This window comes from Phascolarctos cinereus, unplaced genomic scaffold (genome assembly GCF_003287225.1).
Source record: "Phascolarctos cinereus isolate Bilbo 61053 unplaced genomic scaffold, phaCin_HiC Scaffold_4;HRSCAF=312, whole genome shotgun sequence".
In the NCBI taxonomy this organism is placed as follows: Eukaryota; Metazoa; Chordata; class Mammalia; order Diprotodontia; family Phascolarctidae; genus Phascolarctos; species Phascolarctos cinereus.
The window spans coordinates 149,743,063-149,767,602 of NW_027555847.1; positions in this window are offsets into that span (position 1 = coordinate 149,743,063).

A 24,540-nucleotide genomic window follows, 5' to 3' on the forward strand; every position below is an offset into this window, starting at 1 on the left:
TTTCCTTGCTTTGGTGAAAAAGGACTGCAGCAGTAACAGAAGAAGAGGGGTTTTTCATCATTAGATAAAGTATTGGACCTGGAGTCAGGAAGACTTGGGCTCAACTCCCACCTCTGACACACAGTAGCTATGTGATTCTCAGTCACTTAACCTCTTTTAGACTCAGTTTCTACTTTTGGGCAATGGGAATACTAATATTTGGTATTCCTACTGTCCAGGGTCATAATGGATACTTTTCAAATGTTAAAGTGCTATCTAAATATAATTTATTATCATAGGATTATATATCTAGAGTGAGTCAGAAAATGCCTCAAAGGTCATCTAGCTCAACCCCTTCATTATGTTCATGTAGAAAGTAAGTTCCAGGGATGTAATTGACTTGCCCAAGGTCACACAAGCAGTAAACATCAGAGACAAGATTTGAACCCCAGCCCTTTTACTCTACAGCCAGTGTTTTCCGCTATTGTACCATGATCAAAGTGGTGAGACCTAAAATTGGACAGGTTATCTTAAATAGGACTTTAACCAGTGCTGACTAGAAAAAAAAGACTTACCTCTGGATTCCCATATGAAGAGTTGGCTTCTCCCTCATGAGCAACAGCTGTGAGATTGGTCAGCTCTTTGTGAAGTAAGAGGAAACTTAATGAACCCAAACAAGTCATGATCCTCTGTGGCTATAAAAGTTGCACTTTGAAAAAGCTCAGCTGGTCAAGAGCCACTTCAAAATGTTGTTACTGCTGTGGAACTCTGTCCAAAGTCCTCTTTTCTGGGTGAGTTTCCTCTTTTTGGGTGGAAAACAAAGAGGGGTTTTACAGACTAGAGAAGGGTCATTTTGCTATTTAAAAGGACACATTCAAAAACCCAGCTCCAATTCAATTGGGAACCTGTCCATAGCCAGTACTTGTTTATTTGTCCAGCTTTACACCATGTAAGTGATGCAGAGTCCTTTCCTTCTCTAATAATAACATGAGGGCTCTGAGTTAATGGAAAGCTGGAAGGGCATTATGGAAGCCAGTGCTCAGAGTGCTCAGTTTAACCACTGTGGGTCAGACAAGTCCACAGCTGTGGTCAGCTCGATGGGAGCTGGAACAGGGAGTGAGAAGAGGACATAGGGAACCTCTCTTAAAATATTCTTGTCTATTCAACAGGATTCTGGTGAGAGGTATGTTATCACCAAAGTTCTTAGCTGGAGAATTACAAAGAGGAGGGGGAAGGGTCACCTGATTCCCTTCTTTGGAATCTTTTTTTTTTTTCCTTTCCCCTGGGCAGTGTATTTCTCAATCCACCCTGATGGAGGATTCTTCATTTGTGTAGATCTTGGTTCACTTATACAATCAGCAGCTATGCCTAATTATTACATGGTTCTAGTTTCCTTTAAATTTGGATTCAATCAGAATCCCTAAATCTGACAACCTATAATCAAACAAAGGGAGGACTTTGGGTAGGTAGGGATTAACAGAGGGGTATTAAACTGTCGTTTTAGCAATAGCTTAGACCAATATGAAAGCCCATTTATGAGTCTCTCAATAAATATCCCTTTTGTTTTGTCTAATTGCTGGTTTGAATGTATCAGACTCATCAGTGGGATTAGGGTTAATAGATGTTTGGTCACGCAGAACATGCAGAGGAGGAATCTGATACACACACAAAAATTGCACTTAATGAGCTTAGCAAATGTTTGCTATATTTTTAATGAACCCTGGGGCTGTCATTTAGAAATGCTTAGCAACTGCTTTTCCATCCTTGAAAATAGAGCAACTGAAGGACATTAACACTATGTACACCGTAAATAAAAAGAGCTATTTAAAGAGACCAGCCAGGAGGCAGCAATGATGACATTTTCTGTCCAGGAGCCAGTGATACTTAACACTTTGGGTGTGGGGTTGATGTGTGACAACATAGATGGGTGTTTCGGGTTTCCTGAAGGGCATGGCTGGGCGTGAGGGTTTTACAGAGGCTCAAGTAACCCTTTTTTTTTTTTAGTGAAACCTGTTTATGATTGATGACACCAAAATTTCAAGTTATTTCTTCCCTTTCTCTCTCCCCCTTTCCCCCACTCTACAATCTACCCTGACTTATTTTATTAAAACCTCCTCTTCTGTTTGCCAAGTATTTGTGGAGGGGATTTTTAAGAGGTTGTTCGTCTCAGCTTCTCTGAGTCCATTCCTGTTTTTGCCACGAAGGCAGGCTAGTCACTTAACTCAGTGATGAAGCGCCCAACAGAAAGGCAACCTCAAGGGTACTGATTACACTGAAGATCTAATAATGCATCTGAGAGTCCATGGGTCATGAGTTTAAGACCAGTGTTGTGTGCAATAATGGCAAATTAAAAGAACAGACCGTCAGCTGTCATAATAGTATGGGCTTTACTTAATAGGAAAAAGTTTTCTTTACTAAAGTTTGATGGACCAATGCAAAAAGACTATTAATGAGGATCATGTATAGAGGAAATAAATGAGGCTTTAGACATTTAGTTCATGGAACCTTCTTTGTTTGACGTTTAAAGTCCTGGTTCCACCCTATCTTTCTATCCTTATTAAATATTAACCCCCTTCATGCATTTTATGGTTTAGACATCTTATTTTTCCTCATACACAACATTCCCTTTCCTATCTCCATTCCTTTACACTGGCTCTAAGGACCAGTGACTCTTCATGGTGGGAAGGGAAGAAGAGATAGCTACAGATTCTAGAAAGGTATGGATCTTTGTAGACCAGCAGAGAGCTGGCTATATCAAATGAGAAAGTCACGAGGACTCCACAAAGGAGAAAAGGACTTTCAGAGCCAGGAGTAGGGAGATATCCCTTGGCCAAGTGTGTTTTTTACTCATGTACTTTGAGTTTAAGCCCACTTACCCACAGGGGCTTTGTGTGCAAGGGCACAGGGAGAGAGTATTGTTTTGTAACTACTATTCATTAATTGAATTCTATTGGTTGATTGATAATAGGAAGCACAATGGATAGAGGCTCATGAATGACAATACTAGAAATCCCTAAAACTTCACTCAAGTTTATCTCTAGGGGAGCAGTAGTCATAGCTGTCTGGGGATCAAATTTGTCAGTTCATATAGGAGTTGGAAAAGTGACAGTATTTTCTAAACAGGGCAGTTTTAGATTGACTGAATGATGTCAAATGTTAATTCTGACATTAAAGTTATTTTCCTATTGTTCTGAAGGGCTTGAAAGGGGCAAAAAAAGAGGCACTTTACTGCCTGTCCAGTGGCAGAAATGAACCCAATAGCTTACTTGACATACTTTATCACCTTTTAGAAACTTAAGTCATTTTAGAAATATCATGAAAACATTAATTTTTTTGCATTTAGTTTTATTAGGAATTTCATAAAGGAAAGCAGAATGATAGAGTAGAAAGGACATGCAATCTGGAGTCGCAGAATCTAGGTTCAAATCCAGTCTCTTTCACTTATCTTCTAAGTGATCTTTGGCAAATTTTTTAACTTCTCGGGCCTCAGTTTCTTTATCTATGAAATAAAGGAGTTGGACTAATGATGTCTACTGTCTCTTCCAACTCTAAATCTATGAACTTATGAGCTTTACAAACTATGCTTATGTACCTGAGTACTAAGTGCTCAGGGCCATATTATGTTACCTAACTTTCTCATTATCACCATCACTTCTTCTCATCACCCCTGATCCCATCATTTTGGCAGCCTTCCATAGTCTGCCCCCCCTCCCTCATCTACCATTCTCCATATTGCCCAACTCACTGAATCGTACTCTATGGAGAAAAGGCCTTTAAATATTATCTCCACCAGATGGTGGCAAAGCAAGGTCTGCTGCCTGTTTTCATGTGGCCAGTGAGCTAAAACCTTTTTTTTTAATACTTTAAAAATAAATTTTATTGTATTTAAAAATGTAAAAACCATTCTTGGTCAAAAAGAGGCAAAGGGGAATTCGGCACTCTGGTTATAGTCAGTTGACCCCTGAGCTAGTCCAACATCTTTATTTAACAAACAGTGATCTTAAGGTACAGAAAGATTAAGTGATTTGCTGGAGCTTTCAATTATCAAAATGAGAGAACTGAGCCTTAAACTCTATTGTTCTGATTACCAGTCATATGTTCTTTCCACTGAACTTTATATATAAAGTAGCACTGAATGTAATACCAGTGATAACAACTTATGCCCTCTCTATTTTCCTTCCCTTGCTCCTTTTGAACTACAGAAGCAACAAGGTCAAGAGTTTGAGGACTCCACCTTTACTCATCCCATTACCACCTATAACCACTTCTCCACCCCTGTAGAAGCAGGTCCTGAGAACATATGCTTTATAGGTAGAAGTATAAAACATAACAGAAGGAAAACAGATTAGACACACTTGGGTATGGGCTATTCTTACCTTTTTTTTTTCTTTCTCATTTGTGAGGCAGTTGGGGTTAAGTCACTTGCCCTGGGGTCACACAACTAGTAAGTGTCTAGTTTGAGGCTGGATTTGAACTCAGGTCCTCCTGATTCTAGGGCTGGTGCTCTATCCACTGCACCACGTAGCTATCCCCTACTCTTATCTTTGAACAAGTAGCATTTGACTCTTTGAAGACTTGAACATTTGATTAACCTTCGCCTACACTGACATCTGAAATCTGATGACTCCTCCATACCTCATTGACTTGCTATTGATCACAGTACACTTTGCATCCCTTGGCTCCTGAATTTATCTCCCTGACCCAAGACTGTTTGTATTAGCTCATAAATAACATCTCATAGGCTCTCTCCCTGTCCTCCACATGATTTACCATTCCTATTTCCACCCATGCCCTGACATGAAGATCCTTCTGAAAAGTGAATTTCAACCTTATAGGTGCACAGATAATGAAAACTAGTCTGATTGTGGTTTTGTTCTAATGTTTACATTGTAAAAGTCACTTCATTTCTTTACTGTTTAGTTCCTCTTCTGTAAGATGACTATTAAGAAGCTTCTAAGTTCCCTAATAGCTCTAATGACTCTGACTTGGAAGAGTATTTAGGTGCTGTCCAATGTCTGATACTTATCAAAGTTGAAAATATATATGTGTGTGCGTGTGTGTGTGTGTGTGTGTGTGCATATACATATACAGACACATATTATATGTCTGTCTGTCTAATGTGTGTGTGTGTGATTGTATCTTAGAATTCTAATAGTAATTGTATTTTTTAATTCAGTCAATTGTTATTTAATCTGAAAAGTAGAGATACAGCCACAGCAAAAAAGGTAGATTTGGGCTGGTCTTGCAGGCAAAATCACTTTTTTTGGTTGGCTGATTGGTTGTTGTCCTTTGTTTTTGAGGAGGACCAAGCTAATATCACTATGCTAGAGTCCAGACAACATGTCCCACTGTGGCTGATCAGACCAACACAAACTCAAAATGTTCTACTACAGGTCAGACACAAAAAGTCCATGTGAACATTTGGGGTGGATTCTCTAGATTTATGCATCTTGTGTTTCTTTTGAGCTACTTCAATTCTGCTTTGCTCATAGAGCACAGAACCTTCTCTGATGTGGTGGTTCTGTGCCAGCATCTCCTATGTTACACAATCAATTTCAAAGTTCTTAAGAGAAACCTTGAGAGTGTCCTTGTATCACTTCTTCTCACCACCATGTGAACACTTGCCCTGTGTGGGTTCTCCATAAAATAGTTTTTTTGGCAAGTATATGTTTTGCATTTGAAAAATGTGTCCAGCCTATAGGAGTTGTGATTTCTGCAATAAAGTTTGAATGCTTGGTAGTTTAGTTCAAGAAAGGTATCCATCTATTTAACATACAAAAATTATTTTCAAGGGCAAGAAAACATCTGTTTTGGTGGTGGTAGTGGTGGTAGAGGCTCCTCTTTTCAATGAAAATGTGATTGAACACATTCTATCTTCTGACAGAATAGCTGTGGTGTCTTATGTTAAGAGTTTGGTGCTATGCAAAGACCTATGTAGAACAGATTAGAGAGAAGTAAGCAAAGCCAGGAAAACAATATGTACAATAACTATAAAAATGTATACAAAGAACAAGAATAAAAACAAAAATATGAAACTTAATACTCTTTATTCATAGTTAACAAGTTTGGTCCCAGAAAAGGATTGAAAAAAATATACCTATCTGCTTTCGTTGCAAAGGTGGTGGATTATGGACATGGAATATAGCATATACAAAAGTAACATATGCTACTATTTGGGATTTCTTTCAAGTAACCATGATTCTTTCTATTGTCACTTCAGTCTCTTGTTTTAATAGATCAAGTCAACTTCCTTTCATGATTTCTTTATATATGATGCCTAGCTGGTTTTTTTGATCATGGCTTTCAGGTATAATTCTTTTCCCCCAATATATTTTTATTAATTTCAATAAATATTTCTCAATTACATGTAAAAAATTTAACATTTTTTTAGAATTCTTGGTTCCAGTTTCTTTCCCTCCTTTTCTCCTTCCCTCCCTCCTCTCCCACATTCTTGAGAAGGCAAAAAACATTTATATAGACTGTACATATGAAGTCACGTGAAACGTATTTCCATTTTAGCAACGTTGTAAAAGAAAACAGATAAAAACCCAAGAAAAATGAAGTTAAAAAACTATGCTTCAGTCTGCATTCAGACTTCATCAGTTCTTTCTCTGGAGGTGGGTAACATTTTTTTTTTTTTTACCACAAGTCTTGGATCATTGTATTAATCAGAATAGGTAAGTGATTAACAGTTGATCATTGCACAGTAGTGCTGTTACTATGTACAATGTTCTCCTGGTTCTGCTCACTTCATTTCGCATGAGTTCATATATGTCTTCTCAGGTTTTTCTGGAATAATCTTGCTCATTTTTTCTTGTAGTACAATAATATTCCATCACAATCATGCACAATGCATAGTCACAATGCAATTTGTACAGCCATTCCCCAATTGATAGGCATCCCCTCAATTTCCAGTTCTTTGCCATCACACACACACACACACACACACACACACACAAACAACCTGCTATATATATATCTATGGGTCCTTTTCCTTTTTCTTTGATCAGAACTAATTGTATTGAAGAGTCAAAGAGTATGCACAGTTTACAGTCTTTTGGGCATAGTTCCAAATTGCTCTTTGGAATGGTTGGACTAGTTCACAATTCCACCTACAATGCATTAGTGTCCCAATTTTTCCACATCCCCTCCAGCATTTGTCACTTTCCTTTTCTGTCATGTTGGCCAATCTCATAGGTGCAAGGTGGTACCTCAGAATTGTTTTAGTATTCATTTCTCTAAATTATTAATTAAGGGCATTTTTTTTCATCTGACTAGAGATAGCTTTGATTTATTCTTCTGAAAACTGGTTATTCACATCCTTTGATCATTTATCAATTGGGGAATGAATCCTATTCTTATATATTCTAATAGTCCCTCAGTTCTCTATATATTTGAGAAATGAGGAATTTATCAGAGAAATTTGCTGTAAAAATTCCCCCTCCCCACCCCCACCCCAGTTTCCTGTTTTCCTTCCAATCTTGGCTGCTTTTGTTTTGTTTGTACAAAAACTTTTAAATGTAATATAATATAAATGATGCATTTTATATCCCGTAATGCTTTCTATCTCTTGTTGAGTCATAAATTCTTCCCTTATCCATTGATCTAGGAGGCAAAATTTTTCATACTCCCTCAATTTGCTGACATAACTCATTATGTCTAAATCATATATCTGTTTTGATCCTGTTCTGGTATATGGCAGTCTGTACATAGTTTCTGCCAAAGTGCTTTCTAGTTTTTTCAGCATTTTTGGTCAGACAGTGAGTTCTTGCCCCTAAATCTTGATCTTCGGGTTCATCAAACACTGTATAACTATGGTTATTTTCTACTGTGTATTGTGTACCTAATCTACCCACTGATTCACCCCTCTATTTCTTAGCCAGTACAAGATTATTTTGATGATTATCATTTTATAATACAGTTTGAAATCTGGTGCTGGTAGTCCATTTCCTTCATGTTTTTTTCATTGATGCCTTTGATATTCCAGACTTTTTGTTCTTCCAGATGAATTTTATTATTATTATTTTTCTAAATTCAAAAAATAGTTTTTGATAGATTGGTATGACACTGAACAAGTAAGTTAACTTTGGTAGAATTATCATTTTGATTAAATGAGCAATTAATATTTCTCCAATTGTTTAGATCTGACTTTATTTGTGTGAAAAAGTGTTTTATATTTGTGTTCATATAGTTCAGGGGTGGGAAACCTGTGGCCTCAAGACCACATGTGACCCTCTAATTCTCAAGTTTTACAGAACAAATCCTTTTATTAAGGGTATTTATTCTGTGAACTATACTGTAGTTCCTGAATTTGTCTTGGAAAGTGAACTCCCAAGTATTATCTTTCTGCTGGACTTTGTTGGTAATAAATAGAAATTTTGATGATCTGTATGGGTTTATTTTATATCCTGCAACCTGGCTAAAGTTGATAATTATTTCAACTAGCTTTTTAGTTGATTCTCCAGGATTCTCTAAGTATACCTTACATCATCTGCAAAAAGTGATAGTTTTATTTTCTTACTGCCTTTTTTCACATCTTCAATTTCTTTTTTTTGTCTTATTGCTATAGCTAGGGTTTGTAATATAATATTACATAATAGCGGTGATAATGAACATCCTTGCTTCACCCCTGATCTTATTGAAAAAGACTCATTTATCCTCATTATAGATAATGCTTGTTCTTGGTTTTAGGTAGATGCTACTTATTATTTTAAGGAAAGCTCCATTTATTTCTATGCTTTCTAGTGTTTTTGTAAGAATGAATGTTGTCTTTTGCCAAAAGCTTTTTTCTGCCTCTATAAAGATAATCGCATGATTTTTTAATGTTTTTGTTATTGATATGGACAATTATGCTGTTACTTTTCTTAATATTCAATCAGTCCTGAATTCCTGATATAAATCCTACCAGGTCATAGTGTATGAGCTTTGTGGTATAGTGCTATGATCTCCTTGCTAGTATTTTATTTAAAATTTGCATCAATATTCATTAGGAAAATTAATCTATTTCTTTTTTCTGTTTTTGCTCTTCCTGATTTAGGTATCTGCATAATATTTGTGTTGTAAAAATAATTTGTCAGGACTCCTTCTTTGCCCATTTCCCCAAATAGTTTATATTGTATTGGAATTAATTGTTCTTTAAATGTTTCATAGAATTCACTTGTGAGTCCATCTGGTCTGGAAATTTTTTCTTAGGGAGTTCATAATGGCTTGTCCACTTTCTTTTTCTAAGATAGGGTTATTTAAGTATTCTATTTCCTCTCCTATTAATCTGGGCAATTTATATTTTTGTAAATATTCATCAATTTCACTTAGATCATCAGATTTATTGGTATATAATTGACCAAAATAGCTCCTAATGACTTTAATTTCATCTTCATTGGTGAGAAATTCATTGTTTTCTGTGTTGATAGTGGTAATTTAGTTTTCTTTTTTTTTAAAAAATCAAATTAATCAATATTTTATCCATTTGTTTTTCATGAAACTAACCCCTAGTTTTATTTATTAGTTCAATTTTTTCCCCAATTTTATTGCTGTCTCTTTTGATTTTCAGGATTTCCAATTTAGTGTTTAATTGGAGATTTTAAACTTGTTTTCTTTCTAGTTTTTTTTTTTGAATTGCATGTCCAATTCATTGATCTGCTCTTTTATTTATTTATTTAAGTGTTTAGATACATAAAGTTTTCCCCTAAATACTGCTTTGTCTGCATCCACTAAATTTGGGCATGTTGTCTCATTGTCATTCTATTTAATGAAGTTATGAATAGCTTTTATGATTTGTTCTTTGACCCACTCATTTTTTAGGATTAGATGACTTAGTTTCCAATTAATTTTAATCTATAATTCTTTACTGAATATAATTTTTATTGCATTATGGTCTGAAAAAGATGTATTTAATATTTCTGCCTTTCTGCATTTGGTTGTGAATCGTTCCTTTCTGGCTGCTTCTCCTTGACCTACGAACTCTGGAATTTGGCTATAAAATTCTGAAGAGTTTTCATTTTGGTATCCCTTTCAAAAAACAATTGCTAGATTCTTTCAATTTTTATATCACTCTCTGGTTCTAGGATATCTGGGCAGTTTTCCTTGATAACTTCTTGTAACATGATGTCTAGACAAGAGTGGGGAACCTGTGGCCTTGAAGTCATATGTGGCCCTCTAAGTCCTCAAGTGTAACCCTTTGACTGAATCCAAACTTCACAGAACAAATCCCCCTTAATAAAAGGATTTCTTCTGAAAAACTTGGACTCAGTCAAAAGGCTGCCCCCAAGGACCTAGAAGGCCACATGTGGCCTCTAGGCCCCAGGTTCCCCACCCTTGATCTACACTCTTCCTTTGATCATAGTTTTCAGGCAGTCAAATAATTTTTTAAATTGTCTCTCTTGGATCTATTTTCCAGGTCAGTTGTTTTTCCCAATGAGTTATTTCACAACTTATTCTACTTTTTCATTCTTTTGACTTTGTTTTATTGTTTCTTGATGTTTTCTAGAGTCATTAGCTTTCATTTGCCTTATTCTAATTTTATTTTATTTCATTTCATTTATTCATTTATGTATTTTGCTTAGGCAGTTGGGGTTAAGAGACTTGCCCAGGGTCACATGGCTAGTAAGTGTCAAGTGTTTGGTCTGAGGCCAGATTTGAACTCAGGTCCTCCTGACTTCAGGGCTGGCCCTCTATCCACTGCACCACCTAGCTGCCCCCCCATTCTAATTTTAAAGGAATTGTTTCATTTAGTGAATTTTTGTACCTCCTTTTCTATTTGGCTAATTATTCTTTTTAAGAAGTTTTTCTCTTCAGCGGATTTTTGTGTCTCTTTTACAATTTGGCCATTTCTGTTTTTTTTTTTTAATGGTGTTATTTTATTCAGTATTTTTTTTTGTTCCTCTTTTACCAAGCTATTGACTCCTTTTTCACAATTTTCTTGTATTATTTGAGGTTCTGTTGTCCCTTTCTCTAGGCAATAAATGACATGTTCTTCAAGGATTTCAAGGACAGCACAGGTCAAGGACCTTGTTTTCAGTATGCTAAAAGAAGTCTTCTCTAGGGTAAAGGGTGATTGCTGCCTTCCTGTACTAAACTTTAGAAGCTCTTGAGCCCAGTTTTGATCTGGGGCAACAACTGTGGCCCCTGGTGGGAGTTCGCAGCCTGCAAGGACTATTAGACTTCAAAGTGACAGAACTTCAGGCCCTTCCTTCCTTTGAGCTCCCCGCACTGGTCACTTAGCCACAGATCTCAAACTGCGATGGGGGCTAATTATTAAATATCATGCCTGGATCAAACACAAATGCCGCTGCTCATTTCTATTCCTGCTCCTTTTCCAGGACGTAGCTTCAGACAGTGACCATTTGTTGACCCAATATAGCCACAGGTCAGTTATGCCTGGATCCACGTCCTCACCTCAGTCTACATAGATCTGCAACCCAGTTCTAGGACATAAAAGGGAACAGAGCTGCCGGTTGGCTCCTGTTTCTGCTTCCTCCACAGTATCAAGCTGTGGATATGGACCACTTTTTGCCTCACAACTAGACCACTGAAGACCCCATTTCAGTCCCTATGTTTAGTAGCTTTAGCTTCTCAACTAAACCCTGTCTCCAGTGTCTGAATATTTCTATATCTCTGGGCTGCTCTGGAATGGAAAAATGACTAACTGTGATTTTTCCTGAGATTTCCTCATCATACTTCAAATTTGTGCCCTTTCTAAGTTTTTGTTGGAGTACTTGTGGGTGAGAGCTGAGTAGTATTGCTTCCTCCTACCCTACCATCTTTGCTGGCCTTCTTGTATTGTCAAACTTATTTGATGTGTTAATTTTGCTGAATTCTTCCCTTTTTCATTTCTTGTTATAAAGTTTAGCTCACTGGGTAGGGGAGGGGCCAGAGCATATGTGTATATGAATGTAATGTAAAAACTAAACATTTACAAAAATAAGAAATATATTTTAAGGAAAAGTAGTTGGGTATTGAAGGGTGCTTATGATTAATTTCTAAGTGCTAAAGGGCTGATATCCTCCAACACTATCCTTATATAGTCACAGACTCCCCTTTACAAAGAGACTGTACAGTGAGGTTTGCATCTCCTGTCAGTCATCCATATTTACTAGCCAATCTGATGGCATGCATGGGAGCCTCTACCAGAGGAAAATAATGATTTGGTTATCTTAACATTACACTCAGGGAAGCAGTACGGGATGTTTTAATGAGCAACAAATCAACTATTGCAGTTTTTTCTATTTCCTGAATATTTTTGGACTCTCTTGAAATATCCCTATCAGTAGACACATGCAATATAACAGTAGCTTATTAAAATATATTGGTATAATCTCACTTGAAAGATACTTACTTTAGCAGGAGTTGATTGTGCTGTTTGTATTCTTGTTGTTGGTTTTTTTTTCTTTGTTTGTTTTGGCAATGGGGTTAAGTGACTTGCCCAGGGTCACACAGCTAGTAAGTGTTATGTGTCTGAGGCCGGATTGGAGCTCAGGTCCTCCTGAATCCAGGGTCAGTGCTCTATCCAATGCACCACCTAGCTGCCCCTGTTGTTGTTGTTGTTGTTTTTATTTTTTTAATAGTATAACATGAACATCGTGATACAGGAAACAGGTGGATTTGGACAAGGCTACTTGTCATTTGAATCCGGCTTGCTATATGACTAGAGTCATGCCACTTGCCTCTCTAGCTCTCAGCTGTCACATCTGCTGTTGTTTGTCCTTCATTCTGGAAGAGGACATGACATTAGGGAGGTGATGCCATGACATGCAAGTGAATTGAAGTTAAGTGAGGGCTGTGCAAAGTCACCAGCCTCATTTTCTCCTCCAGAAACAGCTGGGTCCAGTGGCCAGATTTTGATCAGCACCACTAGAAATGTTCTTGGATGCAGTGGGGGACCTTGGCCTTTTCAAGCTAAGGTTTTTAACAGGTTTCAGTTTGACTGGGGCAACACCCATTCACTGATTAAGGCTTAATAAGAATTGAGGCAGAAAATGGCCTCCTGTGGTTGTGGAAATAGGATGCTTTTTTTTAGATGCTTTGAGAGACAAAGAAACCCTCCCCCTCCCCCTGCAAAGAACTTTCTAGCTGTCTTAGGAGCAGCAGATACTCTCTCTCTCTCTCTCCTCTCTCTCTCTCTCTCTCTCTCTCTCTCTCTTCTCTCCCTCCCTCTCTCTCCCCCCTCCTTTTCCCCCTCTCCCTCTCTTCCCCTCTCCCTCTCCCTCTCTCCCCTCTCCCTCTGCCCTCTCTCCTCTTCCCCTCCCCCCTCTCCCTCCCCCTCCCCTCCCCCCTCCTTCTTCTCCTCTTTCCTCCCCCCATTTTCACCTACACAGGAAACCTCTGAATTTGTAATTGACTTGCCTCATATCACATCTGTAAGGTGAAATAGTTGGACTACATGGTCTACTATCCCTGTGAGACAAATACTAGGTCACCTGTATAGGGTGCTTTCCTCCCAACAAAGTTGTGAGGTATCAAATAATCACTTTTTTTTTTTGTCTGGATCTGTGACTTCATTGGCATAGGGAACTTGTCAGGTGATTCCCTGTAGCAGTACAGGTTGACACCTGTTCTGCTACTTGTCTTCTTATCTAGTTACCTGGAGTGCTGAAAAGTAGTAACTTTCTCCGGTTTACACAGCCACTATGTGTCAGAGTCAGAACTCTAAGCCAGGTCTTCATGACTAGTTAATCAATATGACATGCTGCTTTTCTTGGCAAGTATTACCTACCCCATTTTACAGGTGAAGACACTAAAGCTGAGAAGTCACTTGTTTATAGTCACATTGTAAATAACAGACTTAAGCCAGATTTTTGTTTTACTCCAATCTCTTTTCATCACACCATAATGTCTGAGTACTATTCTTACAATGTATCAGTGGCTCTTCTATATCTGAACTCGAGTGAAATTCATGATGCCTCTATTCTGCCTAGTAGGATGATAACAACAGATATTTATAGGAGGTTGGATTGTGTACTTTTTTCTTGAATTTGATTTACCCATTCCAGTTCCTCCTTGCCCCATTCATACTCTTCTTTCTCTATGTTATCAGGAATATGACTCCTCAGAAGAATCCAAGACAAGCTTCTCCTTTCTATTGGTTTCTGAAGAAGATAAAATTTCCTGCTTAAGTTCTGAATTCTCTTTGGTCTAGGTCCTCATTGTCTCACCTAACTTAACAGTTGTAATAATTATTACTATAGTGCCTGGGGTTTGCAATGTCTTTTATATCTATATTATCTCATTTGATCCTCATAACAACCTTGTGAGGTAGAAGCTATTATTACCTCATTTTACACATGTGGAAAATAAGGCTGAAATGACTTGCTTGAGTCACAGTTGAAAAGTGTCTGAGTCAGGATTTGAACTCAGGTCTCCCTGACTCCATGTAGAACACTATATGGACTGTGCCACCTGGCTTGACTTGACTTTTTTTCTATGCATTAGTTTTGGGAAAGAGCAAGTTTATACTAGATTAGTGGTAGAGTTCATGTGATGAATCTGGTCCTTGGATGTAATATTTAAAGAGAGGTAGACACCCACCAGGGGACAGATATAGAGGGAGGCTCAGATACATACTAAGGAAGAGAGTGGAGACACATAGTGACCCTTGGTCTTTATGCTGGCCTGGAGAGAGGCCCTCACTTCCATATGCAGAATCCCATATGATGGTGATCATGAATTACATTTGCTTCCTCTGTAACAAACCATGTGGACCTAGGCCCCGGTGACAGACAGAGACATAAAAGGAGGAAGGGAGGGAGAGTCTCAGGGAGAAAGAGACAAAGAGACAGAGGCAGAGACATAGAGAAAGATGCAGATACACAGAGAGAGGCACACAGAGACAGAGAAACAGGTTTTGGAGCCTTGATGAAAGAATGTGAACAAGGGTGCAAGAAAGCCAACAAGACATACCTTGGCTCCCAAAGAGAAAGATGAGCCTAACAGAGAACCATGTGCACCAAGAAGTAACCTAGACCTCTCCTTTCACTACTTCTGTGAACAGCTAAGGTCCAGAGGGAAAGTAGAACCTATCAAAGGGTTAATAGTTTCTAGGCTTCCTTCAGAAAGGGGGAAGACAGTTCTCCTGATTGTCAATAAACTAAGCTATGAGTCTATTTTATTTTTCATTGGGTTAAAACAAAATCTGTCCTGTTTTTTGATGTCTTGTTAGCCTAAATGCTTTCAAGAAAACTAAGGACACCAGAAAGATACAAGCAAAATTCTAATGTTCTAAGAGAAACTGTGGGTATAAGCAAAAGGAGCTGAATTCTTGTCTTCCTAAGAGAAACTCTCAGTGAGGTCAAAACAAGACATTGAGATAATTATCAAGGGAGAGAGGACTCCAAAGTAATCCTACTCTGTTGTTTCGTGTTCGATTGACACATGCTTTACATCTATATCTTCTCCTCCAGTTTTCTCACCTGGTGCCCCTTGTAGCTTTGTTGTGTTCAATTATTTGAGTTTCAGATGTCTCTATGTACCTTTTTATGTTACAGCAATCTTAGAAATAATTTTAAAATAAGGACAGGATTTGTTGGGGGGAAAAAGATGAGCTTATAAGAGTGTTTCATCAGCCTATGTTCCCTTAGGAGCACATTACCTGCATGACAAAGATATTTAAATAAAGAAAAGTCAGCCTATTTTAAAGCTACTGACATTCTTCTTAGTTTTAACTAGCCCCAGACTTCTAGAGAAGTGATTTTTCATGAAGTGTGATTTAATCTTAAAAGAAAGAAAGAAACCCCACCCCTCTACAAATTACTTTTTTCCCCCCAAGACTGTTCCTGAATAGAAAAGGACTTTTGGGTGTTCAAGTTACCAGACAGTGAGAGCCCATTTTATGGTAAAAGACAGAAAGAGAGGGAAGGGGGAGAGGGAGGGGAAGGGGAGAGAGGAAGTGGGGAGTGAGACAGAGATAGAGTGACAGAGAAAGGGGAGGGAGAGGGAGAAGGAGGGAGCAGGGGGAAAAGAGAGAAGAAAGAGGAAGGGAGGGTGAGAGTGGCAAGAAAAAAGCGGGGGGGGGAGAGAGAGAGAGAGAGAGAGAGAGAGAGAGAGAGAGGAGAGAGAGAGAGAGAGAGAGAGAGAGAGAGAGAGAGAATCTCCCAGGATTTTGCCCCAGCATTTTAAATTGTATCAGTCATCAGAGTCTTTACTAAGTGGTGTCAGTGGCCAGCCCCCAAGGCCAAGTGCACCAGATTCTAAAATGCCTGCCACCACTAAGTAAAATGACTACTGTTGGTGAACAAAACGGAGAGAATGCTGTGAAGTGTTTCTGTCTGACCAGTTTGGTTTTGACTGCAGCTGATCTATGGAAGCTGATCTGCTTGGGGCTTGGGTGGGTGGTGGGGCTATTATTTGGGTTATTTATTCTGACAGGAGGCTAGATGCTATTTCCATCTGCCTCAGAATATTTGAGGAGATAAATGGCTGCCACATCCTGACGAATGGCCTCCACGGGTTCATTGCTAGAGAAACTGAATTATGGATCCTCTATTTAATTTAAACTGGAGCAGCCTTAGGAGCAAGCTGCCACTTTTAACTTGACCAGTAAGTACAGTTGTGAGAAGGTATGCACAGTAGTACCTAAGGAGGCAGGTAGGAGGGAGGATAAATAGAGAGGGAGTAGAGAAGCCAAATGCATAAACTGAAGAAGGATTTAGGGAACAATGACACCCCAGCCTTGACTCAGTGAACTGGTTGCAGTTAAATCCCATTTCTTTCCATGTGGACAAGTGAGTCCTTTGAGAAGTCAATATGGAATGGGTGTATAGCTGCTGGTGCTCTTTCCTAAGTGAGAAAGTGAAGAAAGATGACCTAAAGGAGAGAAGATACGGGCAAGGAAGCCCTCTGCCTCAGGAGACATGATTCTTCTATACAGTGGCATGAGAACTAGGCTTACATCTTGGCTCAGACATTTTCCAGTTATGGGACCTGGATTAAGTCAAAGTTTAAATTCTCAAAGTTTCAGTCATCTTATTTATAAAATAAGGATAAAAATACCTACATATGGTCCCAAACTACAAGTTCTAGATTTTATCTATTGCAGGATTATGTCTAGGAAAATGCTTTGTAAATTTTAAAGCACTTCAAGAATATGTTATTATTAATAATAATTATTATAAATATAACATATAAATAATAATATTATTATTAATAACACATGCTTTACATACAAAGCATAATTATACGGGATCTTTATCATTATTATTACTTTTGGGATTTCACTAGCATAGAGAACTCCCAGTGAGGAAACTTCCTTTATCAAGGTGATCTGTTGTCTCAAAGTATTGCTTGGGGCTCTTAGAGCTTAAATGACTTCCAGGGTCACATTGCCAGTATATTTCAGAGACAGGACTTGAACTCAGGTCTCCTGACTCCCAGGAAAGCCGCTCTAGTTGCTATTCCATAGTGCCTTGTGTGTAGGAATTTATAAGTTTATAAATTACTGAGAACTTCCATATACATTCTTTTGATCCTCAACAATTTTGTGAGAATAGCAGAGAAAAATATCCTTACCCCCATTTCAGATATGGAGGAAATTGATTCTCAAAGAGGGAAAAAAAACGATTTATCTAAAATCACACAGCTACTAAATGGTTGGTGGGGCTGTCAGCGAAACCCAGTTCTTCTGACTCCAAATTCAGTAGGCTCCCCATTCCACTCTACAGTTTTCCTATTACTTTCTTCTTGACAGGAAATGGCATGGAAATACTTCAGACATAGAGAATGATTATGCTAGCCTGGACTTTAGAGGTTATCTAGGACAGCTCACTCATTTACAGATGTGGAAAATGTGGTTCAGAGAAATGAAGGCACAAGTTTAAAGTCAGAAAGGTAGTGGATGGCTTTTTGTTGTTGTTTTGTCATTTTTCAGCTGTGTCTGAACCTTCATGACCTCATTTGGGGTTTTCTTGGCAAAGATACGGGGGTAGCTTGCCATTTCCTTCTTTAGGTCATTTTATCTATGAGGAAACTGAGGCAAACAGGGTTAAATGACTTGCCCAGCGTCACACAGCTAGTGTTTCTGAGTCCACATTTGAACTCAGGAAGATCAGTCTTCCTGACTCCAGACCTGGCACGTTATCCACTGTCTCACCTAGCTGCTATGTGGATAGCTACAAGAATTCAAACCCAGTTCTTTGGATTCCAAATCCAGTGTACTTACCATTATGCCACAAATACAACAGAAGTCTATTACGTTAGGTGTTTCATGGAGGCCAGTCTGGCATTCTAAAAACTGGATGAGATCTTTGGCTTGGGTTCCAACTCCATAACTGATGGCACGCCCAGAGCATCTTTCATAGCTGGCTACCTCAGGGAAGCACTGGGTAATCATCCTGGACCATTTTCTCTACCACTTCTGTCATAACACAACTTTTGGTATTCCATAGTTCACATTTATCAAAGTTCTGCCACCTAAATTATTTGAATCTTGCTACTCATTTTACAGCATACAAGTGTCACATGTCCATGCACAAGATGACTTTCTGAAAAGTGAATCTTTTTAAAGGATACATTCTCAAAGCATCAGAAAAGCTCATAATTTAAATCAGGGGTCTTTAATCTATGTGTGTGTGCGTGCGTGTGTGTGTGCTTGTGTGTGTATATGTGTGTGTGTGTGTGTGTGTGTGTGTGTGCTTGTGTGTGTGTATGTGTGCGTGATGGACCCATTTGACAGTCTAGTGAAGCCTTTGGACTCTTTCTCAAAACAATGTTTTTGAACAATTGAAGGAAATGCTGAATTTCAGTTAAAAGTTGGTAAACATAAAGATGCATTTTTCCCCCTTCATAGACCTCTTCGGGGACCATGTACCCTAGGAACTCCTGATTTAAATAATTCAACAAACATTAAGTTTGTAGTATATGCCAGGCACTGTGCTAAACACTGGGAATACAAAAAGAGGGCAAAGACAGTCCCTTCCCTTAAGGACTTTACAATCTAACAGGAGAGACAATATGCGAACAAATATGTACCAAGCAAGCTACATGCAAGATAAATAAGCTGAATAATCACCTCCTTATTTGACCAACATATTTTTTCTACTCTAGTTGAGATTTGTTACTTAGGCACATTCTCCTTTTCCCTCCCTCCAAGAGGAGCTAGGTGGCTCCATGGATAGAGTACTTCCTGGAATCAGGAAGATCTGAGTTCAGTGCAACCTTAAATGCTTCCTAGCTGTGTGATCCTGGGGAGTCACCTAACCTCTCTGTGCCTCAGTTTCCTCAATAGTAGAATGAAGACAATGATAACACCTATCACGTGAGATATTATTTGTAAAGCTCTCAGCATAGTGTCTGGCATGTAGTGTTGTTGTTGATTCATTTTTCAGTCATCTCCAACTCTTTGTGACCCCATTTGGAGTTTTCCTGATGAAGATACTGGAGTGGTTTGCCATTTCTTTCTCCAGCTCGTTTTACAGATGAGGAACTAAGGCAAGCAGGGTTAAATGACTTGCCCAAGGTCACACAGCTAGGAAGTATCTGAGGCTGAATTAGAACTCAGGAAGATGAGTCTTCCTGACTCCAGTCCCGGTGTTCTATGAACTGTGCCATGGAGCTGCCCTCTGTCATATAGTTGGCACCTAACACATGCTTGTTTCCTTCTTTTCCCTTCTGACCCTTTTTTCAAAAGGAGATGAGTTCTCTTGCTTGAAAGGTAGAAGTATGTCATTGAACAAGTAATGTCATAGTGTGATTTGAGGTGCCTAAGTGACTGAGACTAAAAAGGAAAAATTTTCATTTGGAACATGGTTAATTGGGGTTACTGTAGACTGATTAATATTTAGCCTATGACTCTCAAGTTCATTTTCACTTTATAGGTATTAAGAAAGACAAACAGATGGACAGATAGACATCTGTAGACATAAACATCTGTAAAATTGGGACTTTAGATCGTATAATCTCTGGTGCCCCTTCCAGCTTTGCCTGTACAATGAGATGCAGTGCTGTATAATGGACAGAGTGCTGGACCTGGAGTCAGGAAGACCCAAGTTCAAATCCTGCCTCAGATACTTCCTGGCTGTGTGACCCTGAACAAGTCACTTAACCCCCTGGGGCCCCAGTTTCCTCATCTATAAAATGAAGATAATAATAGCAACTACCTCACAGGGTTATTGTGAGGATAGAAGGACACATTGCATTTTTGAAACCTTGAAACGTTATATAAATACTAGCTATTGTTGTTGTTATTGTTATTATAATTAGTTGTGTGACCTTGAGAAAGTCATTTTAACTCTACTTCCATAGAATGGGGATAGTAGTTGGTATGTGTGCCTCACCTCATGAGATTATTATAAGGATCAATTAAGACAAAACCTTTAAATGCTAAATTAATATAAATTATTGTTCTGAATCCTTTACACTTTCACATGAATTAGATCTTTCTCACAATGAATGTTCTAAGACTTCATATGTAATTTGAATCAAGAAAAAAATTATAAGCCAAAAAAAAGAATAAATGAAAAGTTATTTCCAGTATCAACTGTCTCACCAAAATAATTATCCATACCTTCTCTCTTCCCACCCCCGCCTCCATACAGTTATTTCACTTGTTTTCCTCAGCTTATACAGAGACTGCACTGAGCTAAGAAGGAATGTTCATGGCTGCCTGTTAGCAAGTCCCTAACACATAGCTAGTGATACAAATAACAGCAGCATCGGGGAAAGGCTGCTTCTGTAATTATAAGAAATTGCTAATGTACAGCATTGGACATGTTGATATGTCCTACACAGATGATTCACGCTGGCTGGAAATTAGATTTTAGGCCAGTAGGTTGAAGAAGGCCATAGTTTCTCAGAATTCATTTGGGAAAGCAAATGAGACCTTGATTTAATACCTCATCAAAGGTTTGGTAAAATTCCTCTTTGGTAACTTGGACATGGAAGCTAGAAATAGGCAGGGACATGTGAGTGTCAAAGAGGACAAATTCCACTGTTCCTTTATGATCTTTTCAGTGGCAGAAATTCTATTAAATTTAACAAATGTTTTTAACTGCCTGCTGTACACAAGGCAACATACTTGAAAAAAAGTAGGCTATAAAAGCAAAAATGAAGCAATTTCTGCCTTCGAGAAGCTTGCATGCTACTGAACAATCATAGTACTCACTTTGAAGGGCCATTGATTAATGTAGCACTCTGACATCAGGTAACCAAACCGTGGTGGCTTGGTAATTCATCCCACTAAGTGACACAGTGGAAATGCTTCTGGATTTTGAGTCAGGAGATTTGGGTTCAAATCCTAGAGTGTCATTTACTATCTATGTGCTCTTGAACCTTTCATATCCCATCACAGATTCAGGGACATGATCAATCCAATTAATATTGTCATGTTCAGCAACTTGTTTGTGGACTCCCACTACTGAATAAGTGATGAAAGGGTTAGAGGTGGAAGGGATCTTAGAAAATAATAAGTTAATTTGTGTGCATTGCAAGCAGGAGCTAACATTAAGGCATTCTGCTCCCTCTCCCCTGATCCTCTTTTTGAGGCAGGACAGGAAATCTTGGCCCACATCAGAGAAAACTGCTCTGTCTCTTTGAGCAGAAATGCGATCTTCAATCAGTGGATGCGAGAATGGAAGGCATTTGCCCTCTTACCTCCCACCCAGGAAAAGCTCTCTAAGTTCATCATGGCAAATCTCCTATGTGATGGTCTCCCTGTAAATCAGAGAGATTGATGCTGTTGCATCGGTCAGCATGTAAAATAACATGTCATCCGTATAGAGCGTGATGTGCAAAGTATCAGCGTAACTGGAAATTCATAGCACTTTAACACCTGTTTCCATAGCTACAGTGTAATCCAGACATCTGAGAGGCTAGCCTGCCTTTGCCAGGCCTGTCATTTCATGGAAATAAATTAAGAAAGCTGATGACAAGTCCTGGATTATACAATTTCTTTAAAGTACAGCAGGCAGACCTGAAATCTAACCAGGAATGAACATAGTTCAGCAAAATGGATAAAATCCATTTCCGGTAACCTTTGTAAGAAAATTTGAATGTGGCTTTCTTTATATGTTTTTTTCCCCCTTTGTCCCTGAAACAGTATCATATGTTACACCTGGCAATGATATTTGTGGCACCATATTTCTTGATTTTTCAGGAGGTGTTACCTTATTTTTAAATTAAGGTTAAAAAAAAACATCAGAAGGCAGATGGGAAAATGGTGGGGGAAGGGAGGGGAAAGGGAAAAAATACAGTTAGGCTAATGCTAAAGGGCAAACTTCAGTGCCAGACACTTAGCGATTTGCATATTCACAATATGTTTCTGCCTAGGAGCATATTTTCGCAAAGTCTGTGTATATTCCCATGTCTCTATAGTTATCCGTATCTCTGGCTACATGTGTAAGACTAAGTATAGAGTTAGTGTGTTGACTGATGACTTGTAGTGGTGCTGTAGGAATTTCACATTAAATAGTCACTGGCGTTGGCAATGAGCTGATCTTAGCTTGTGGGGAAGTGGAAGAGAGAGGGATATAGACACATTCTTTCATTTCCAAAGCCCAGTGGCTAACTGGAGACATGGCTTGTTAATGGTTTTTTTTTTTCATGAAGTGTTTCTCAGCCTGCTGAATGGGAAAAAAAAAAAAAGAAGATACATACTCTAGACAAGGGAGTCGAAGATGAAAATAAGCGGCACAGTATGGGACATGTTATATGTTCCTGAAATAGTCTCCCACCCAGGCTATGTGTTCACCTCCATAGCTAAAATAAGGGTTAGGCCAACGCTGGTCTTGGAGGATGGGTGTGGAATGTTGCAAACATAGTCAAGTTTGATCACTGTTGATTTTGATTAATTGGTTGATTTTGATTAATTTTTCTTGGTTATAAAGGAAGCGTCTATGTTGGAGGTAGTGGTGGAAATATTGGGATATAATTGTCATGCATAAAGAACAAAAGATGTCAATGAAAGCTTAAAAAATTCAAATAAAATTAAGTGAGGGCCAGAGTTGGCCTGTTCTAGAGAGCCACTAAGAATGTGTTCAGTTACAACAATAATCACAATTTTTGTTCACAGAGAACTTTAAGGTTTAAAAAGCCTTTTCTTAACATTCTGTAAAGTATGTCGTTCAGGTGTTAATAGAGGCAGCACCACACAAGGCAAAGAATGCTGAACCAGAAACACTGAACCTGAAACCGTGGGATCTAAGTTCAAATCCCAACTCTGTCACTTAACAGTTGTGTGATCTGGGGCAAGTCATTGAATTTCTCTGGGACTCGTTCTCCTAATCTGTTGAAAGAGGAGGCTAGGCTAATTGACCTCTAAAGTAATTTCTAATTCTAAACCTATGAAATTATTATGAGTGTTCCATATCTGTTAAATAGAACCTAAGTAGGTTCATGGAAATAAAGTATTCCCACAGCTAGTAAGTGGTACAGACAAGATTCAAATCCAGTTCTCCTGATAGCATAAGAAAATTTCCCCTAATACAACTTGCTTCTTGTTTACCAGTAGGTAAATTTTTCAGGGGATGAGATGGATCCTGAGGATTCAGCTTCAGGGTAGGTGAAACAGAAGAAGAGATAAACAGTGTTCTCTTGGCTACCCTGGAAACTCTGTCTATCCTTTTGGCATCTTGGAAATTTGCCTGGACTGTTTTGTAGAGGTCAGAAAATGATTGGTTTACTTATTGTGCATCTCTTCTTTAGTATTAATTCTAGTTACATCAGTCAACTGCACTCAGAGCTGGGTGGTGCTCTGATTCTCAAGCCTAATTAATTTTCTTTTGGTTGAGACAAGGTTTATTCACACCAGGTTTTAATCAATACAGGCGAAACATTCCTCATTGAATAATACTAAAAACTAGACTTCAGTGATGTTTAGAGCTCTATTATAAAATCAAAGATGCTTTAAAATGAAATTTTGCCAATAAGTTTTCTCTTGGATGACCTAATCATTTTCTCCATTTTGAAAAATAAAAAGAAAAAAATGTGAATTTAAAAAACAACAATGCCACCAAATAATAGATCATTCATAAAGCATTTAAGACTTGCAAAACACTCTCTGCATAACAATGCATGACTGGCTGATTTTATAGATGAGGCAACCAAGGCTTAGCGCTTAAGTGACTCATCCATGGTCAGACAGGTAATATGCTAGCATTTATATGATTCGTTAGGGTTTGCAAAGTGCTTTACAAATGTTATCCAGTTTTATCCGCACAACAACCCTGAGAGGTAGGTGCTATTATTATCTTCATTTTACAGATGAGGAAACTGAAGTGACAGAGGTTAAGTGACTTGCCCAGGGTCATACAACTAATAAGCATTTGAATCTAGTCTTGCTGACTTCAGGAAAGGGCTGTAATATATCCTACCACAAATCCAGGTGTGCCAATTTCAAGTCCATCAATCTGTTCAGTATCCCATTCTCTGTTTAAAACAAAAAGAGAGGGGCAGCTAGGTGGTGCAGTGGATAGAGCACTGGCCCTGGAGTCAGGGGGACCTGAGTTCAAATCCGACCTCAGATACATAATACTTCCTAACTGTATGACTGTGGGCAAGTCACTTAACCCCAATTGCCTCACTAAAAAAAAAGAGAGAGAGAGAGAGAAAAGAAAATTCCATGATGTCAATATAGAAAAG